This window comes from Oncorhynchus gorbuscha, linkage group LG05 (genome assembly GCF_021184085.1).
Source record: "Oncorhynchus gorbuscha isolate QuinsamMale2020 ecotype Even-year linkage group LG05, OgorEven_v1.0, whole genome shotgun sequence".
NCBI lineage: Eukaryota > Metazoa > Chordata > Actinopteri > Salmoniformes > Salmonidae > Oncorhynchus > Oncorhynchus gorbuscha.
In genome coordinates this window covers 69,389,469-69,411,127 of record NC_060177.1, presented here as the reverse complement: position 1 = coordinate 69,411,127, position 21,659 = coordinate 69,389,469, and the positions used below count along the sequence as shown (strand labels likewise).

The window sequence follows — 21,659 nt, the reverse complement described above, 5'->3', positions numbered from 1 at the left end:
AATAGTAACTTTAGACCATGGTCTGATAAGGGGATCACTCTTCTGGAACATTGTTACGAGGAGGGAGTTCTTATGTCTTTTGATCAGCTGAAACAGAAATACCACTTGTCTAACAGGGACTTCTTTAGCTACCTACAACTATGAAACTTTATTAGGGTGACTCTCAAGGGACAATGGAACCTGCCTAAGATGTCACCTATTGAACAACTCTGCCACGCAGACCAACCACTGTTCAAGACCATTTCCCGTGTATACGATGCTCTTATGTCAGGACTAACACTGCCTGGGCTAGATAAACCCCGACTTAGATGGGACAAAGATCTGGGTATTGATCTTGATGAGGGTCTATGGAGTGACCTATGCAGGGATGGTGTTACATCCACATTGAACTCCAGATACAGACTGATCCAGTTTAATTTCCTCCATCAGCTCTATATCACCCCATCTAGACTGCACAAGTTCAACCCAGATATCTCCTCCCTATGTTTTAGATGTGGCTCAGATGAAGGAACATTCCTCCATTCCACTTGGCAGTGTTCAAAACTACACGGTTTCTGTCAGGGGGTATGCAATACCATATCCTCAATTCACGGGGTTGCATTCCCTTTAGACCCGGAGGTCTGTCTACTGGGTAACTTTACTAACACCAATCTTAGGCAAAGCCATACTATAAATCTAACAGAAATATTGCTAGCGATTGCCAAGAAATGTATTGCCATGAAATGGAAATTGGATTCCTCCCTGCCAGTTGCAATGTGGCTTTCGGAAGTTAATAGTTGTATCCCTTTGGAGAAAATCACTTACTGCTTGAGGAATAAGTTAAAGACATTTTACAGAATTTGGCAACCTTTTATTGACTATATGGAGAATCTCCCCCCACATCTCATTGATTGAATCTATATATAATCCTCACATAATGTTTCACACGTAATGTATAATATGTAGCCTACGGCAGGTGATCCAATGTCCCGTTATTTATTTTATTTTTTATTGTATGTTTGTTTATATAATTATAATTATAATTTATTTTTGTTACGCTCGTCTGTTACTGTCACTTTGTCCTATCGTTGTCTAATATCTTTTCACTTTTGTTTTAAATGTTCTTAATTGGAAAATGCAAAAAAAAAAGAAAAAAAAGAAGAGAATGTCCAGACTCTTTCAAGCTAACAGAAAGGCCACAAACGTTTAAAACAGTGGTGTGCAGAAGGGCATCTCTTAACGTACAACACCGTGAATAATTCAGGCAAAAGTACTAGATAAAAGTACCTAATAAAGTGGCAGTGAGTGTACAGTAATGTCAAATCTGAAAACATGGTCTGGAAAAGTTGTACATGGTACCATAGAAACAGTGTCTGATAAAGAATGATGATGAAATATTACATCCATAGATAATGTAGTCCAATTGGTTCATGTTCCACGGTAATTGGTGTCAATGGATCTCGTTATCCTGGAACTTTAATGATCTTAACATGGAATATCGTTTGTCAGTTTACTTTAAAACTATGCATTAAGAGTAACGCAACAGTTACTTATCATTTTGAGCAGTTGTATCAATTGATAGATCATTGTAATGAAATGAATAGACAGTCATCTCAGATATAATGTGTGAATTGTATTTTGAAATGGTAATACTTTGATGTTAAGTTGTGTCATTTTGAACAGGTGATTTTAGTTCAACGAACAAATGATCTTAGCTTTATGTGTATTGTATCCAAGCAATTGGAAAAAGTGTTAGAGTTTTGAAAAATTTGCATTTTGATCATTGGTTGTGAGTTTTGTGTCTAGAGTTTTGAAAAATGACAAGGTTTGGAAATTAGTGCCAAAGTGATTGTAAAAAACGGTATTATCATCATGTTTATATTTTCTCTGTATGAACCTGTTATGCACTGCGGCCATTAGTGTGGTTGTCATGTCAGACTGTTAGTGTGTGTGTTTGTGTGTGATATTGAGACGTGTGTGTTTGTGTGGGCATGTGCGTGCGTGTGTGCGTGTGTGTTTGTGTGTGACTCTGACTGAAACACAAGCACATGGTACCACAATAATAACTCCCTCTGACAGCCTGTCATCAGAGTGAGGGGGACAACTGTGACACTACACCTGTCGCACACTCAAACATTACAATAACCATACTGTGGCATCCTGTTCAGGATTGATTATTGTAACTACATGGTTTACCCACTTCAGATATAACACCACCATTGTTCCTGTTCCCAAGAAAGCTAAGGTAACTGAGCTAAACGACTACCGCCCCGTAGCACTCACTTCCGTCATCATGAAGTGCTTTGAGAGACTAGTCAAGGACCATATCACCTCCACCCTACCTGACACCCTAGACCCACTCCAATTTGCTTACCGCCCAAATAGGTCCACAGACGATGCAATCTCAACCACACTGCACACTGCCCTAACCCATCTGGACAAGAGGAATACTTATGTAAGAATGCTGTTCATCGACTACAGTTCGGCATTTAACACCATAGTACCCTCCAAGCTCGTCATCAAGCTCGAGACCCTGGGTCTCGACCCCGCCCTATACAACTGGGTACTGCACTTCCTGACGGGCCGCCCCCAGGTGGTGAGGGTAAGCAACAACATCTCCACCCCGCTGATCTTCAACACTGGGGCCCCACAAGGGTGCGTTCTGAGCCCTCTCCTGTACTCCCTGTTCACCCACGACTGCGTGGCCACGCACGCCTCCAACTCAATCATCGTTGCGGACGACACAACAGTGGTAGGCTTGATTACCAACAACGACGAGACGGCCTACAGGGAGGAGGTGAGGGCCCTCGGAGTGTGGTGTCAGGAAAATAACCTCACACTCAACGTCAACAAAACTAAGGAGATGATTGTGGACTTCAGGAAACAGCAGAGGGAACACCCCCCTATCCACATCGATGGAACAGTAGTGGAGAGGGTAGCAAGTTTTAAGTTCCTCGGCGTACACATCACAGACAAACTGAATTGGTCCACCCACACAGACAGCATCGTGAAGAAGGCACAGCAGCGCCTCTTCAACCTCAGGAGGCTGAAGAAATTTGGCTTGTCACCAAAAGCACTCACAAACTTCTACAGATGCACAATCGAGAGCATCCTGGCGGGCTGTATCACCGCCTGGTACGGCAACTGCTCCACCCACAACCGTAAGGCTCTCCAGAGGGTAGTGAGGTCTGCACAACGCATCACCCGGGGGCAAACTACCTGCCCTCCAGGACACCTACACCACCCGATGTTACAGAAAGGCCATAAAGATCATCAAGGACAACAACCACCCGAGCCACTGCCTGTTCACCCCGCTATCATCCAGAAGGCGAGGTCGGTACAGGTGCATCAAAGCTGGGACCGAGAGACTGAAAAACAGCTTCTATCTCAAGGCCATCAGACTGTTAAACAGCCACCACTAACATTGAGTGGCTGCTGCCAACACACTGACTCAACTCCAGCCACTTTAATAATGGGAATTGATGGGAAATGATGTAAAATATATCACTAGCCACTTTAAACAATGCTACCTAATATAATGTTTACATACCCTACATTATTCATCTCATATGTACATGTATATACTATACTCTATATAATCTACTGCATCTTTATGTAATACATGTATCACTAGCCACTTTAACTATGCCACTTTGTTTACATACTCATCTCATATGTATATACTGTACTCGATACCATCTACTGTATCTTGCCTATGCCGCTCTGTACCATCACTCATTCATATATCTTTATGTACATATTCTTTATCCCCCTACACTTGTGTGTATAAGACAGTAGTTTTGGAATTGTTAGTTAGATTACTTGTTGGTTATTACTGCATTGTTGGAACTAGAAGCACAAGCATTTCGCTACACTCGCATTAACATCTGCTAACCATGTGTATGTGACAAATAAAATTTGATTTGATTTGATCCAAGCAACAGTTAGCAGTGGTGGGCCTACTGTAGCCTAGTATGTATACACAAACTTACAATTACACAAATTGTAATCATAACTACAGATATTCATCTGAACCCCAGATATAACTGTCAATTATAATTAGACGGAGTAATATATGAATTATAAGTTCAGAGAACCTTCACACCCCACACGACCCGATAGCTTCCTGATATTCTACAGCTGTGAATGTGGCGAGGTAGGTGACTTATGTGTGTGTGGGAGTTTAGTTCTAGTTTTGATGTGTGAACACAAGTTAATAAATCACCTTTAGAGAATGGGGAGGTGGAAGAAAGAGGAAACTCATTTAATCACCTCAACATTCCCCTGACTAGTAGCAGCTAGAAATTGAGAGAGAAATGAATGTCGACTCAGTTCTCTACTACAGGTTTGTTCTCTGTTTGACCCTTCACTGACCTGGCCCAACCCTGATTGTGAGTAAACAAACCTCTCTGACAGTTAAACATCATAAACCACATCCAGTTTATTTCACAGATAAAGAATATTTATTTTACCTTTATTTAACTAGGCAAATCAAATCAAATCAAATTTATTTATATAGCCCTTCGTACATCAGCTGATATCTCAAAGTGCTGTACAGAAACCCAGCCTAAAACCCCAAACAGCAAGCAATGCAGGTGTAGAAGCACGGTGGCTAGGAAAAAACTCCCTAGAAAGGAAAAAACCTAGGAAGAAACCTAGAGAGGAACCAGGCTAGTGGCCAGGAGTGAGGAGTGGCCAGTCCTCTTCTGGCTGTGCCAGGTGGAGATTATAACAGAACATGGCCAAGATGTTCAAATGTTCATAAATGACCAGTATGGTCAAATAATAATAATCACAGGCAGAACAGTTGAAACTGGAGCAGCAGCACGGCCAGGTGGACTGGGGACAGCAAGGAGTCATCATGCCAGGTAGTCCTGAGGCATGGTCCTAGGGCTCAGGTCCTCCAAGAGAGAGAAAGAAAGAGAGAATTAGAGAGAGCATACTTAAATTCACACAGGACACCGGATAAGACAGGAGAAGTACTCCAGATATCAAAAAATGAAAATTAAGAACAAATGCTTATTTACAATGACAGCCTAAGAACAGTGGGTTAACTGCCTTGTTGAGGAGCAGAACGACAGATTTTTACCTTGTTAGCTCAGGGATTTGATCTAGCAACCTTTCAGTTTCTGGCCCAACGCTCTAACCACTAGGCTACCTGCTGCCCCAGAGCAACAGGTGGAATAAATCACCCCAGACACCTGAGTTGTATCTTCTAAAGATGTTGAGGTTTTTGACCAAAGATGTTATGTTTCTGCTATTCTTTGAAGTAGAGAGTCTACTGCTATGAGTGGTGGTGTGAAGAACATGGTAAATCTGCAGGTGCTAAGTTCTTGGCCGAATGCTCTGACCACATTACACACACACACATACACACCCTTTTGCCACCTCTGTAGAGTTAAGGTAGACTGTGGCGTCCCGGCACAAGTTGTTCTCTCAGCATGCAGCAGGATGTGGTCTCAGAACATCCTCTCAGAACAACACCTACTTCCTGTCACTTTGATAAATAAACGTGTTGCTTCGCACTCCAGCCCCAGAACACACACACACATGCATACATGTACTGACACAGCCCTTGAAACACTGCCAGTAAGAGATACAATTAGCTCTAACGGTTTCTAGTATGCCATTGTATCTTTGTATTTATTGAACACAAATCTGAAACAGTTGCATAAAGTAGCCAGCTCATTAAAGTCTTCTAATGTCGAGATGAATCCATGTCCTATAAACCACATGAAGCAATAGCTCAATCCCAAATGAATGAATGGGAAATATGTAATGGGCTTGGTGAAATCAGATGGTGCCTTGATCCTTACTCTCTCCCCCTTCCTCTCTTTCTCTCTTCCTCTCTCCCCCCTTCCTCTCTTTCTCTCTTCCTCTCTTTCTCTCTCCCCTCTCTCTCTCTCTGCAACCACAGAGGAACGTTTGCTGTTTCCACATAAAAGCTGAAGCGTTTGGTAAAGTGGTTTAGAATAAGATTCACTTTCATCTCCTACAGATCTGGCCTGAGGATACAGACATTTAATTCCATGTTATACTCTAGAGAATGGAGAGACAGGGGAGGGAGATGCGCACACACGCACACACACACACACACACACACACACACACACACACACACACACACACACACACACACACACACACACACACACACACACACACACACACACACACACACACACACACACACACACACACACACACACACACACACACACACTATGGACTCCACAAATGATTGATTAACAGAGCCAAGGACTGCATGTGTGTGTGTGTGTGTGTGTGTGTGTGTGTGTGTGTGTGTGTGTGTGTGTGTGTGTGTGTGTGTGTGTGTGTGTGTGTGTGTGTGTGTGTGTGTGTGTGTGTGTGTGTGTGTGTGTGTGTGTGTGTGTGTGTGTGTGTGTGTGTGAAGTGATTTATCCTCAGAGTGTCAGTAGTGAGTGAGGAAGCAGAATTTCAGCGCCTCTCACTAGTCAGTCTGACAATGACAAGTACTGTAGATACATCTTTATCTAAAAAAATGGTTTACCTTTATTTAACTAGGCAAGGCAATGAAGAACTAATTCTTATTTACAATGACAGCCTAGGAACAGTGGGTTAACTGCTTTGTTCAGGGACAGAACAACAGGTCTTTTCCTTGTCAGCTCGGTGATTCGATCTAGCAACCTTTCGGTTACTGGTCCAATGCTCTAACCACTAGGCTTCCTGCCACCCAAACAGAAATCTATAGTTCAACATAATCAATAAAACACACATTCAAGCTATGTAAAAGTATATCATGTTCAGGAAATACGATGGTAACACTTGAAACAAACATGACTATGCACCACTTAGATGTAAACATATGTAAATGAATGAAAAAGCCTCAATCTTCTCTGTCTCTACCTAGCCAATAGTAATTCAGTATGTACAGTTTAAGCTGGAAACGGCTCCCCTTAGATATGCCGGTATCTGGTATCCATGGTAACACATACAAAAACTACTCTCTCTCTGTGTGTGTGTGTGTGTGTGTGTGTTCTGCTGTGTGTATGTAAGAATCACACAATGTGCATTGATTGGTTGTCTGGGGAGCAGCTGTTGACCTCTTATTCTCAGAGGCCTGTCTGTATCCTTACACACACACACGCTATAATACTGGCCCCACACCCATAACCAGAGAAATTAGCTGGTGCTGGACCATAAACAGTTCTGCTTTAGCATCGTTATGACAATGCTGCCAATAAAACATTTATAGAGGGAGTGAATGCACAAACACAAACAGTCAGCTTGTCAGACAAGGGTGAGATTTACACATTTAGTTTGAGATATAGTGACACTGAGCGAGGGAGGAAAAGGTCATTTGTCATTTGCATGTTAATGTTAGAGGATGTTTTCCATAGGTCAGAGCCAACTAGCAGGATGTGTTTTGCATTGAATAACTGTACACAGAGAGCATCCCACTTTACTGAATCTCACTATGTCAAGATGTTAGAACATAAGAGTGAGTAACTGTCCCTATAGCTTAAAACTGCCAGAAAAGAGAAACAGCAATAATAATTAATGCAGCATAAATGTATGTTTATGGAAATATCAGCACTGGTTGGGATGCTATCATGGCAGCAAAAACACACACCAATATGCAAACGCATTGTCCAGTTATTCTGCAGTGGATGTGGCTAACCTCCTTTCTGTCTGTGTCATTATTCATGTTTTCTCAGTCAATATATTGTCCTCCTAGAAGCACAGGATGCACATACTGTTGTTTATGCATTAAACATAACACAGACACACAATGCAGTGTTTATGCATGATCAAATAAATCCAGTTTGATGTTGCCCCAATTCTGAAAGAGGAGGATGCCATCAGAATAATGATATGACTGGCTCATTAAAATAACTGTGTAGCCTATACAGTGTGTGACACCAATTGACATAACATGTATAAACATCTGACATGGTAGGACATCACATACTTTAGATAGTGAAGGTTGGTTTGTGAATAAAGGAAACTCCCCTGGAACTGACCAGTGATCTCCTGTCCTGTTATGAAACTGGTTAAAACGAACTGGGAGGGATATGTCCTGTGTTTCTGTAGTAGCCTAGGCTAGTCTACCACCCGCTACCGGGTGGAGGCGACACTGCGCTCTTCTCCTCCTTCAGAGCGCGAGCTGCATCTATAGTCCTGTCTCTCTGAGATCATTATCAGTCACGGCAACGGGTCGCAACACACACCGATCTAGAGCGAGCGAATAGAACACCCCCTAATTCCGACCCACCGCCAACCCGGGAGGGGAAACGATCGAAAACACCAGTCTTCCGCTCAACAACACGTCTACCATTTTTACGCATGTAACCACGATCTCTCCAGTGACGTTACCGTTGGATGTGGGTTTGGAGGCTACTCGGATACAAAATCTGCTAGTTTATTTTCACTGCAGTAAAACGGTTTGCTCCGATCCTCCCCCCGAGTCACGGATTTGAGAGGGAAGCAGCACTATGCTGCTGGCCGACTGACCAGCCACTGATACAGCGAGGGGATCTCTGCAGTGGACCTGTGAATGTGCGTAGTTTACCCGCATGCAATGTTTAGCCTATTAACAGCACGCGCTATATTTCACAGAAAACGGAAATCTTCTATTTTTGTGAACATGTTCATTTGATTATTAGATCGGCTATAATTATTTTTTAGGGGGGAGGGGGGCTGTTTTCAGCGCACTGTTGTGTTGACGCCATTTTCCTCGGGTTTTTCTATAAAAACATTATTGCACCATTTGACAGCTATCCAGGACGCTGTCAGTGTATACGGCAGGTTCTGTACATGTGACTACATGGATTTTAAATGATCTTGATAACATATTTACACGACAGACTCGTGTGTTCGAAAACATTGGACATGGGTAAGTAGGCTAGCCTAGTTCACTATAATTTCTTACCACCTTGAATTCTTGTAGTCTAAATGTGAATTGAACATGATTATATGTAAGGCCTATTTATATTTATTTGTGGTTGACTGTAGTTTAAAAAAGTGGACACATCCAAATAAACGTTTAATGTGTAGCTTGTTTTGACTGTATAATGTTTCAAACATGTAACTAAACTACCTGCTACAATGTTTCTCTGTAGCCTAGTAGGTAGATGTTATCCCATACAGGATTACACACTTCCAGAAAAACATAGGAGGAATCTCTGTCTAGCAATAGCTGTTACCACGATTAGGTAGAGTAGCCTACTAGTACTTACACTTGGATCATAGCCTTACAAGCACATTTTTAGCAAATATGTTTCCTTCATTGCCGACTGGATTGTTTTAGCAGCGGCATATCACAATCTTGGTTGGTCAACAGCACCAAGGAGAGGGGCATGGATTGGTGACTGGTTGTAACTATGGTACTACTGTGTGTGTGTGTTTGTGTGTGTTTCTGTGTCTGTGTTGTGGAGCAGGTGGAAGGCATAGATATAACCCTCTGACCACTGGTCTAGGCCAGGTCTTGAACCAGTAACCATTTGCCAAGTGCATTGTGTCCTGTGCCATTAAAGGAGTCCAGACCTCTGAGATGTTACATTTACATTACATTTAAGTCATTTAACAGACGCTCTTATCCAGAGCGACTTACAAATTGGTGCATTCACCTTATGACATCCAGTGGAACAGTCACTTTACAATAGTGCATCTAAATCTTAAAGGGGGGGGGGTGAGAGGGAATACTTATCCTATCCTAGGTATTCCTTAAAGAGGTGGGGTTTCAGGTGTCTCCGGAAGGTGGTGATTGACTCCGCTGTCCTGGCGTCGTGAGGGAGTTTGTTCCACCATTGGGGGGGCCAGAGCAGCGAACAGTTTTGACTGGGCTGAGCGGGAGCTGTACTTCCTCAGTGGTAGGGAGGCGAGCAGGCCAGAGGTGGATGAACGCAGTGCCCTTGTTTGGGTGTAGGGCCTGATCAGAGCCTGGAGGTACTGAGGTGCCGTTCCCCTGTCTAGGAGTTGTAGTGTAAGACTATTCATGGTCCCAGTGTGGGTGGTGGTGTGAAGGGTTATACACGCATCCTAAAGGCAACTGTAGATTGATGAAATCACTGTAAATATGTCATATTTCTGTCATACTCTGAGAGTATATAAAACAACCCATTACACCAAGAGGTCTAAACCTTCAGAGAAGGTCCCATGATGTTGTAGCCTATAAGGACACTTCCACCCTCCCCTAGGGTATGTGAGACCCTGCTGGTATGTGAGAGAAAGCCAAAGCAAGCAGATTACTGCATCACCAGTCTGTCACAAATGGCCATGATCTAATCTCAGGATGGAGTAACAGTCCACTCTTTAATTGGCTAGATATAAGCGCAAAGCAGTAATTTCATAGAAAATTACTTTCCAGTGTCTTTGCGATTCACTGAAACAAGCACCACTTTTTACCATTTGGTACCAGCTGGGTAGTTACTAAATGGAGTTTTTCAGAGTACCCAAAGGTATTGTACACTGTTACCATAGCAGCTGAAAGAGGACTGTCAAATAGAGCACTCCACTTTAATGTCAGGGTCAGGACAGGAATGCTTTGAGCTTACTTCAAGAAACCAGTTACAGGCTAAACCCATCAACCTCTTGCCCCTGGACTATTTCACTGTGTGTTTTATATAATACAGTGTTAACTTGTATGCTCTGTTGGTAGGCTAATTTAAAGTGTGACCCATTAGGGGAATTAGACCAGGCAGATTTGAACCAGTGTATGTGTAGGCTGTAATTATATGCAGTTTCTTCTGAAAGTATTCCTACCCATTGATGTATTCCACATTATTTGTGTGTTAGAGCCTGAGTTCAAAATTGATTAAGTAGATTTTTCTCACACACAATACCTCATAATGACAAAGTGAAAACATGTTTTTCAAATTTTCTTTTGTTTATTTATAAAAAATGTAATACAGAAATGTCTAATTTACATGAATATTCACAACCCTGAGTCAATACTTTGTAAGAACACCTTTGGCAGCGATTGCAGAGGTGAGTCTTTCTGGGTAAGTCTCAAAGAGCTTTAAACACCTGGATTGTGCAACATTTGCCCGTTATTATTTGGTTGTTGGTCTTTGCAAGACAATCATTTTCAGGTCTTGCAATGGATTTTGAATTAGATTTAAGTCAAAACTGTAACTCGGCCACTCAGGAACATTCACTGTCTTCTTGGTAAGAAACTGTAGCGTAGATTTGTCCTTGTGTTTTAGGTTATTGTCCTGCTGAAAGGTGAATTAATCTCCCAGTGTCTGGTGGAAAACACACTGAAACTAGGTTTTCCTCTAGGATTTTGCTTGTGCTTAGCGCCATTTAGCTTCTTTTATATCCTACTTTTGTGCGTTGTCGCAAACAGGGTGCATGTTTTGGAATATTTTTATTCTGCTCAGGCTTCCTTCTTTTTCACACACTGTTGCTGGTATTTTGGCCCATTCCTCCATGCAGATCTCCTCTAGAGCAGTGGTGTTTTGGGGCTGTTGCTGGGCAACACAGACTTTCAAATCCCTCCAAAGATTTTCTATGGGGTTGAGATCTGGAGACTGGCTAGGCCACTCAAGGACCTTGAAATTCTTCTTACAAAACCACTCCTTCGTTGCCCGGGTGGTGTGTTTGGGATCATTGTCATGGTGAAAGACCCAGCCACGTTTCATCTTCAATGCCCTTGCTGATGGGAGGTTTTCACTCAAAATCTCACGATACATGGCCCCATTCATTCTTTCCTTTACACAGATCAGTCGTCCTGGTCCCTTTGCAGAAAAACAGCCCAAAAGCATGATGTTTCCACCCCCATGCTTCACAGTAGGTATGGTGTTCTTTGAATGCAGCTCAGCATTCTTTGTCCTCCAAACACGACGAGTTGAGTTTTTACCAAAAGTTATGGTAAAATCTGGTTTCATCTGACCATATGACATTCTCCCAATCTTCTTCTGGATCATCCAAATGCTCTCTAGCAAACTTCAGACGGGCCTGGACATGTACTGGCTTAAGCAGGAGGACACGTCTGTCACTGCAGGATTTGAGTCCCTGGCGGCGTAGTGTGTTACTGATGGTAGGCTTTGTTACATTGGTCCCAGCTCTCTGCAGGTCATTCACTAGGTCCCCCCTAGGGATTTTTGCTCACCGTTCTTGTGATCATTTTGACCCCACGGGGTGAGATCTTGCTTGGAGCCCCAGATCGAGGGAGATTATCAGTGGTCTTGTATGTCTTCCATTTCCTAATAATTGCTCCCACAGTTGATTTCTTCAAACCAAGCTGCTTACCTATTGCAGATTCAGTCTTCCCAGCCTGGTGCAGGTCTACAATTTTGTTTCTGGTGTCCTTTGACAGCTCTTTGGTCTTGGCCATAGTGGAGTTTGGAGTGTGACTGTTTGAGATTATGGACAGGTGTCTTTTATACTGAAAGAAGTTCAAACAGGTGCCATTAATACAGGTAATGAGTGGAGGACAGAGGAGCCTCTTAAATAAGAAGTTACAGGTCTGTGAGAGCCAGAAATCTTGCTTGTTTGTAGGTGACCAAATACTTATTTTCCACCATAATTTGCAAATAAATTAATAAAAAAATCCTACAATGTGATTTTCTGGATTTTTTTCCCCCTAATTTTGTCTGTCATAGTTGAGGTGTACCTATGATGAAAATTACAGGCCTCTCATCTTTTTAAGTGGGAGAATTTGCACAATTGATGGCTGACTAAATACTTTTTTGCCCCACTGTATTACTGATCAATTTGACGTTATTTTAATGGACAAAAAATGTGCTTTTCATTCAAAAACAAGGACATTTCTAAGTGACCCCAAACTTTTGAACGGTAGTTTACGTAAATGCCAACAAAACAACTTTTTGGTCTGTGTGTGTGTGTGTGTGTGTGTGTGTGTGTGTGTGTGTGTGTGTGTGTGTGTTTCAAACTTTTTTAACTGTACTAGAATGCTTAAGGCCGCTAACATTTTTATATTGGTTATGGTTATCGGTATTGTTTTTTTTTTGGCAAGGAAAATATCGGTATCGGGCAAAAATTTTATCGTGTATCCCTAGGTTAAATACTCATTGACTCAAGACATTTCAGCTTTTCAGTTTATATTAATTGGCAACATTTTTAGAAAGGCATGATTCCTCTTTGACATTGTGGGGTATTGTGTGTAGGCCAGTGACAAAATCTAAGTTTGATCAATTAAAAATTCAGGCTGTAACACAACTAAATGTGGAAAATCGAGGGGTGTGAATACTTTTTGAAAGCACTGTATCTGATGTGTGGTGTGGGGCTTCTTGTTGTCATGGCAACTGGGACCATACTGGATGGCGGACTACAGTAGCGTACTAACAGAGGCTCTCACCATTTGGAATCAGTTTGTATTCCTGGAGCAAATTCAAAGCCCATGATGTAGGCAGGCTAACTGTTAGGGCCAGTGTTGGAATCATAGTGGAACCTAGACCTGTGACAGGGCACCCTTTAAGAGTTCATGGGTACTCTCTCTCAAATGTGAAAATTGTTAAGGTTGGTACAGCTGTGATAGTAATTCTGGTTTGAGACCTGAGCCAAAAGCAGACCCATCGATTGTACCTGCCAGTGCATAGGTATTAAGGACACTTATTGTAAAGTGAGACCTAATCGGCTACACTGGCTTTCTCTGCTTGTTTCTTCTCCATCTGAAGTGATGTGAAACAGAGGAGTGTGGCCAGATGTCCCCTGTGTTCCCTCTCCTCTGGGTAACAGTGGACCCCGGCCAAGACTAGAGAGAGAGAGAGAAGCAGCAAGATGGGGGAGGGGGGAGAGGGAGAGAGAGGATAGAGAGGGAGGGAGGCAGCAAGATGGGGGAGGGGGGTAGAGAGAGAGGGAGGGAGGAAGCAAGATGGGGGAGGGGGTAGAGAGAGAGGGAGGGAGGAAGAAGATGGGGAGAGGGAGGGAATAGATGGGGGAGAGGGAGGAGGGAGGCAGCAAGATGGGGGAGGGGGGGTAGAGAGAGGGGAGGGAGGCAGCAAGATGGGGGAGAGGGAATAGAGAGAGGGAGGGAGGCAGCAAGATGGGGGGAGGGAATAGAGAGGGAGGGAGGCAGCAAGATTGGGGAGGGGGGGGTATAGAGAGGGGATAGGCAGCAAGATGGGGGGAGGGGGTAGAGAGAGGGATGGAAGGAGGCAGCAAGATGGGGGAGGGGGATAGAAGATGGGGGAGGGGGGTAGAGAGAGGATAGAGAGGGAGGGAGGCAGCAAGATGGGGGAGGGGGTAGAGAGATAGAGAGGGAGGGAGACAGCAAGATGGGGGAGGGGGGTAGAGAGAGAGGGAGGGAGGCAGCAAGATGGGGGAGGGGGATGGGGGGAGGGGGGTAGAGAGAGAGGGAGGGAGGGAGGCAGCAAGATGGGGGAGGGGGGTCGAGAGAGGATAGGGAGGGAGGGAGGCAGCAAGATGGGGGAGGGGGGTAGCAGAGAGGGGAGGGGGTAGATAGAGGGAGGGAGGGAGGCAGCAAGATGGGGGAGGGGGGGTAGAGAGAGGGAGGCAGCAAGATGGGGGAGGGGGTAGAGAGAGGATAGGGAGGGAGGCAGCAAGATGGGGGAGGGGGTAGAGAGATAGGAGGGAGGGAGGGAGGCAGCAAGATGGGGGAGGGGGGTAGAGAGAGGATAGGGAGGGAGGCAGCAAGATGGGGGAGGGGGATAGGGAGAGGCAGCAAGATGGGGGATAGAGAGGGATAGGGAGGGAGGCAGCAAGATGGGGGAGGGGGGTAGAGAGATGATAGAGAGGAGGGAGGGAGGCAGCAAGATGGGGGAGGGGGGTAGAGAGAGGAGAGAGGGAGCAAGATGGGGGAGGGGGAGTAGAGAGAGGATAGAGAGAGGGAGGGAGGCAGCAAGATGGGGAAGGGGGGATAGAGAGAGCAAGATGGGGGGGGGAGAGAGAGAGAGAGGGAGGGAGGCAGCAAGATGGGGGAGGGGGGTAGAGAGAGGATAGAGAGAGGGAGGGAGGCAGCAAGATGGGGGAGGGGGTAGAGAGAAGATGATAGATAGGGAGGGAGGGCAAGATGGGGGTAGAGAGAGGATAGATAGGGAGGGAGGGAGGCAGCAAGATGGGGGAGGGGGGTAGAGAGAGGATAGAGAGAGGGGGAGGGAGGCAGCAAGATGGGGGAGGGGGTAGAGAGAGCAAGATGGGGGAGGGGGGTAGAGAGAGGATAGATAGGAGGGAGGGAGGCAGCAAGATGGGGGAGGGGGGTAGAGAGAGGATAGAGAGAGAGGGAGGGAGGCAGCAAGATGGTGGAGGGGGGTAGGGGGATAGAGAGAGGGGGCAGCAAGATGGGGGGGGGGTAGAGAGAGGATAGAGAGGGAGGGAGGCAGCAAGATGGGGGAGGGGGTAGAGAGAGGATAGAGAGGGAGGGAGGCAGCAAGATGGGGGAGGGGGTAGAGAGAGGATAGAGAGGGAGGGGGCAGCAAGATGGGGGAGGGGGGAGGGGGGTAGAGAGAGGATAGAGAGGGAGGGAGGCAGCAAGATGGGGGAGGGGGTAGAGAGAGGATAGAGAGAGGGAGGGGGCAGCAAGATGGGGAGGGGGGTAGAGAGAGGATAGAGAGGGAGGGAGGGAGGCAGCAAGATGGGGGAGGGGGGGGGGTAGATAGAGGATAGAGAGAGGGAGGGAGGCAGCAAGATGGGGGGGGGGGAGGATAGAGAGAGGAGGCAGCAAGATGGGGGGTAGAGGGAGGGAGGGAGGGAGGCAGCAAGATGGGAGAGGGGGATAGAGAGAGAGGGAGGGATGCAGCAAGATGGGGGAGGGGGGAGAGGATAGAGAGAGGGAGGGAGGCAGCAAGATGGGGGATCGAGAGGGATAGGGAGGGAGGCAGCAAGATGGGGGAGGGGGGGTATAGAGAGGATAGATAGAGAGGGGGAGGGAGGGAGGGAGGCAGCAAGATGGGGGAGGGGGGTAGAGAGAGGATAGAGAGAGGGAGGGAGGCAGCAAGATGGGGGAGGGGGGTAGAGAGAGGATAGAGAGAGAGGGAGGGAGGCAGCAAGATGGGGGAGGGGGGTAGAGAGAGGATAGAAGATGGGGGGGAGGGAGCCAGCAAGATGGGGGAGGGGGCAGCAAGAGAGAGGATAGATAGAGAGGGAGGGAGGCAGCAAGATGGGGGAGGGGGGATAGAGATCGAGAGAGGGAGGAGGGAGGGGAGGCAGCAAGATGGGGGAGGGGGGGGGGGGTAGAGGATAGAGAGAGGATAGAGAGGGAGGGAGGAGGCAGCAAGATGGGGGAGGGGGGTAGAGAGGATAGATAGAGGGAGGGAGGCAGCAAGATGGGGGAGGGGGGTAGAGAGAGGAGAGAGAGAGGGGAGGCAGCAAGATGGGGGAGGGGGGTAGAGAGAGGATAGAGAGGGAGGGAGGGAGGGAGGCAGCAAGATGGGGGAAGGGGGTAGAGAGAGGATAGAGAGAGGGAGGCAGCAAGATGGGAGGCAGCAAGATGGGGGGAGGCAGCAAGATGGGGGAGGGGGTAGAGAGAGGATCGAGAGGGAGGGAGGGAGGGAGGCAGCAAGATGGGGGAAGGGGGGTAGAGAGAGGATAGAGAGAGAGGGAGGGAGGCAGCAAGATGGGGGGGGGGGTAGAGAGAGGATAGAGGAGGGGGGGAGGCAGCAAGATGGGGGAGGGGGTAGAGAGAGGATAGAGAGGGGGGAGGGAGGCAGCAAGCTGGGGGGGAGAGAGGATAGAGAGAGCAAGATGGGGGATGGGGAGGATAGGGGGGAGGCAGCAAGCTGGGGGGGGGGGAGAGAGGATGGGGAGGGAGGGAGGCAGTAAGATGGGGAGGGGGGGGAGGGGGTAGAGAGAGGATAGAGAGGGAGGGAGGCAGTAAGATGGGGGAGGGGGTAGAGAGGGGGGGAAGAGAAAGAGCTGGTCAGAGGGGTAAGGGAGAGAGGGGGAATAGAGGAAAGAGATCCAGGGACAAATCTAACTGTTGGCGGACTGAACTGCGTATCAGTACAGGAACACCTTCTGGCAGAGAGGGAGGAGGCAGACAGAAGAGAGAGAAAAGGAGAGTGGGGTGAGGTAGAGATGAGGGAGGTGAGGTAGAGGGTTGGGAGAGGGTTAGGTCTTTTCACTTACAGCCATTTTGTGTCTCCTGCTGCATTTGAAGTGGTTTAACATTCATCTACTGTCCTACCAGCCATGATCATACAGCAGACTAATGCAGAGCCTCAATGGCAATGCGAATGTTGAGGACCTGTCTGTCCTTTGGTTCTGTGATCAGGGATAGCAGAGTAAGCCATGTCGCATGCATGCAAAAACACACACACACACACACACACACACACACACACACACACACACACACACACACACACACACACACACACACACACACACACACACACACACACACACACACACACACACACACACACACACACAGGGTTGGGGGGTCTCAGCAGGAACTCAGACTGGTAAAACATCAGGAACTGCTTTAGTCTATTAGATTAATGCTGGGTGTGTGACTTTACCAGGGGCATTATGCAAAACCACAGCCACTGAGACCAGTGTTGTTATCTTACTCTCACATGATATCTAAGAATGTTTTAACCAGCTCAGTCTCTCTTTGTGTGTGTTATGGGGGACAGATCACATCCTCTTAAAACATGGTTCAACTTGTTAACAATCAATGTTTTTAGCCAGGATACAGTCTCATAGCAGCAGCCAACTGTTAGGGAGCCACTTTTATACAGATCAGTCTCTACAGATCAGTCTCTACAGATCAGTCTCTACAGATCAGTCTCTACGAGCAGTTCCATCCTTTTATCCTCATCCACCTATATCTGTTAAAGAGACAGTCGGGAGGAGGGAGAGAGAGAGAGTAGCTGGCATCAGGTGTAGGAGTCTCTGCAACACTTCTACACCAAAAGACACCAAATCTTCTACAAGAGCCATCATACTCATTGTGTGTGTGCGCGCGTGTGTGTGTGTGTGTGCGTACGTACGTACGTGCTTGTGGGAGCTATTTCTGAGTCTGCCTAAGGCTGCTGGGTTTGCAGCCTTAAAAGGTTGTGTTTTGGCCGGGCCTCTCTCTCTCTTTCTCCCTCTATCTTATACCCATATGCACAAGGAAGAGGATCATCGCTTTCATCAAAGTGCTCTTCAATACGTGTTGGGAGTAGTAGTTGGTGAAAATGAAAGATTTTAATAGTCTAAATTCTGTCCTATTACTGCCAAAGACGGTCCATTTTCTGAAACTGTATAGTCCAGCGCAGAACGTATTTCAGTTATAGTGACAACACACACCCACACACACCCACACACACACACACACACACACTGAAGGAAAAGCCTTATGCTGGTTAGAGGGAAACTGGGTAGAGCTGGCAGCGTTAGGAACATAATAAAGCTATTTATGCAGCCAGTCTGGCCTCTCACAATCACCCTGCTGTCTACACGGCATACAGAGAGGTGTGTGTGTCTGTGTGCGAGTCTGAGGCTCAGAGCGAGAGAGGCTCAGTAAGGGTCATCCTAACATAAACACAGCCTCATTTCCAGTAACAGAAGCATAGACATTAAAGCATAGACCAGTACATAGTGATAGCGCTGACGTCATCCATGTATTCCTATGGAAACCTCCCGATGGCGCATGAAGCTGTAACTATTTGAATTTGAAGCGCACCATATTGCTCAATGTGGTTGAATTGCACCAACAAAATTTTGTAAGGATCATGGTGAAAGTGGCTGTACCTAGCAAAGGATCATGGTTGATGTAGTCATTTTCATCCTGCCAGAGAGTCAACCGAAGCCTCCTGGTAGCCTACCGGCCCGTGATTGGTCTGCCAGCACATGGTCCATCACGGTTGACAACTCCATTGTGTCCTCCTCCCAGAGCGCTAAGAACCTTGGCGTGATCCTGGACAACACCCTGTCGTTCTCAACTAACATCAAGGCGGTGGCCCGTTCCTGTAGGTTCATGCTCTACAACATCCGCAGAGTACGACCCTGCCTCACACAGGAAGCGGCGCAGGTCCTAATCCAGGCACTTGTCATCTCCCGTCTGGATTACTGCAACTCGCTGTTGGCTGGGCTCCCTGCCTGTGCCATTAAACCCCTTCAACTCATCCAGAACGCCGCAGCCCGTCTAGTGTTCAACCTTCCCAAGTTCTCTCACGTCACCCCGCTCCTCCGCTCTCTCCACTGGCTTCCAGTTGAAGCTCGCATCCGCTACAAGACCATGGTGCTTGCCTACGGAGCTGTGAGGGGAACGGCACCTCAGTACCTCCAGGCTCTGATCAGGCCCTACACCCAAATAAGGGCACTGCGTTCATCCACCTCTGGCCTGCTCGCCTCCCTACCACTGAGGAAGTACAGTTCCCGCTCAGCCCAGTCAAAACTGTTCGCTGCTCTGGCTCCCCAATGGTGGAACAAACTCCCTCACGACGCCAGGACAGCGGAGTCAATCACCACCTTCCGGAGACACCTGAAACCCCACCTCTTTAAGGAATACCTAGGATAGGATAAAGTAATCCTTCTCACCCCCCCCCCCCCCCTTAAAATATGTAGATGCACTATTGTAAAGTGGCTGTTCCACTGGATGTCATAAGGTGAATGCACCAATTTGTAAGTCGCTCTGGATAAGAGCGTCTGCTAAATGACTTAAATGTAAATGTAATGTAAATGTCCTGTGTGACAACAAATGTAGCAGTCAGAAAGGATCACTATCACTATTTAATTAAATATCTCAATTTGTAACAAACTTTAAAATAATTCACTGTGGGGATCGAACTTGATAACAATAAACTAATTTTAGAGCCCAACAGCTCTAAAACATCTCTGTTCTGGCGATCGTAATTGACAGGGCAGACCAGGGCTTTTGGAATCGCTAGGTTGCTACTCAGTAGCCGCCCAGCAGACCTTGTGACTTCATGCTCCAGACCAGACACTGAGCCTGAACAGAAGTAAGTAATAGCAGGGTTGGTAAAACTATACTCTATTCCATAGGTCTTATTAGTTGTGTATTAATGAACTTCAAGTGTAAAAAAACGATACTTTTTCCTAAGTCTATTCAAAGCTACATGGACATGGAGCTGGAGATGTGGAATCATCTAGCTGTTTGATATGGTTTTGCCTCAGTTGTAAATATCTTCTTAAGGTCTTGTAAATGATACCATTTAGTGTAGACAGAGCAGTGTAGAGACTGCTGTTGTGTCCTCCTCAGAGGATCTGGTTGGTCACTGGATTTGTTGCTATGTGGTTGGATTTGGCAGCTGTCCTTGTTTTCCTCTCATTGTTCCAAGGGAGAGTCCTGGTCCATGAACACAGACACATTTGGGGTGGCTTTAACACATGCCTTAGGGCCCAGTCACTGCACACACAGGGGGGTTTAAAAGATGCCATTGGGCAGAGTCACAGTCCTGGCATTAGGGAGACCCGACAGAGAGGACCAAACAGGGACATACTGCCAGAGCTGTGTGTGTGTGTGTGTGTGTGTGTGTGTGTGTGTGTGTGTGTGTGTGTGTGTGTGTGTGTGTGTGTGTGTGTGTGTGTGTGTGTGTGTGTGTACAGTCATACTCTGAAAGTCTGAAACTCTATAGTGTATTATGCTGGTTATCCAAACCCACTGTGAGCAGAGCATTTAAGACCTCCAAGGTCTGTTGGCTAACATGACAACAGGGGATCAGCTGTACAGGACGGGAGGCTGATCCAGGGGCTAACACACACACACACACACACACACACACACACACACACACACACACACACACACACACACACACACACACACACACACACACACACACACACACACACACACACACACACACACACACACACACACACACACACACACACATATATATATACAGGAGGCTGAAGCACACGCAAACCCTAAGTACATAAACTCTCAGTATGAAATGTGCAGATGACAAGTGTAGCTGAGGTTTATTTCAATAAATTCAAATCGTGGATTACAGTTTCTCCTGACCCATAGATTACTTGTAAGGTCAAATAAAGACTTCATGTACACAGAACATATCCTTTGAAACAATACAATGTTTGTTAAACGTGGCTCATGTCGGTGTGAGGGATGGGACTCACAGGAGCTGGAGTGTGAAGTGTACTGTTTGTTTTGGTCGCTGTTTGTGTGTGTATTTGGAAGAAAAGTGAGTTTGTGTGTGTGTGTGTGTGTGTTTTAGGCTTTGTACATACACATCTCTCAGTTGGATTAGACATGTCTACTGAGAGATGGATGTAATACTGGTGGTAGTCTGACTGGCTCACTGAGTGACAGGGCTTTATGTGTGTTTGTGCTGAGTCTGAGACAAACACACCCTCTTCCCTAGAGAGCAGAAATGGCATTATAGGTGGACAACTCTGATCCTTGAGTGGCGCAGTGTCTCTATGCATGCGTGAGTATTTGTGTGTGAAACAGGTCAGATGCAGTTTTTTTTAGATCAGCTCGTAAACCACATCTGGAAAAATAATGTACCTTCCCCCTCCCCCTCTCCCTCTCAGTCTACGCATTCCCTCCCTCTCAGTCTACGCATTCCCTCCCTCTCAGTCTACGCATTCCCTCCCTCTCAGTCTACGCATTCCCTCCCTCTCAGTCTACGCATTCCCTCCCTCTCAGTCTACGCATTCCCTCCCTCTCAGTCTACGCATTCCCTCCCTCTCAGTCTACGCATTCCCTCCCTCTCAGTCTACGCATTCCCTCCCTCTCAGTCTACGCATTCCCTCCCTCTCAGTCTACGCATTCCCTCCCTCTCAGTCTACGCATT

General features: G+C 46.4%; 1 protein-coding gene across 1 annotated transcript in view; it reads left to right on the top strand.

The window, feature by feature from the left end:
- The first annotated feature begins 8,175 nt into the window (after positions 1-8,175).
- Positions 8,176-21,659, top strand: part of LOC124034922 (SET-binding protein-like) — a 128,748-nt gene continuing 115,264 nt past the window's right edge. The window contains exon 1 of the mRNA XM_046348318.1: positions 8,176-8,857. The gene's annotated coding sequence lies outside the window, so the exon portion shown is untranslated. The remainder of the gene's footprint in view (positions 8,858-21,659) is intronic.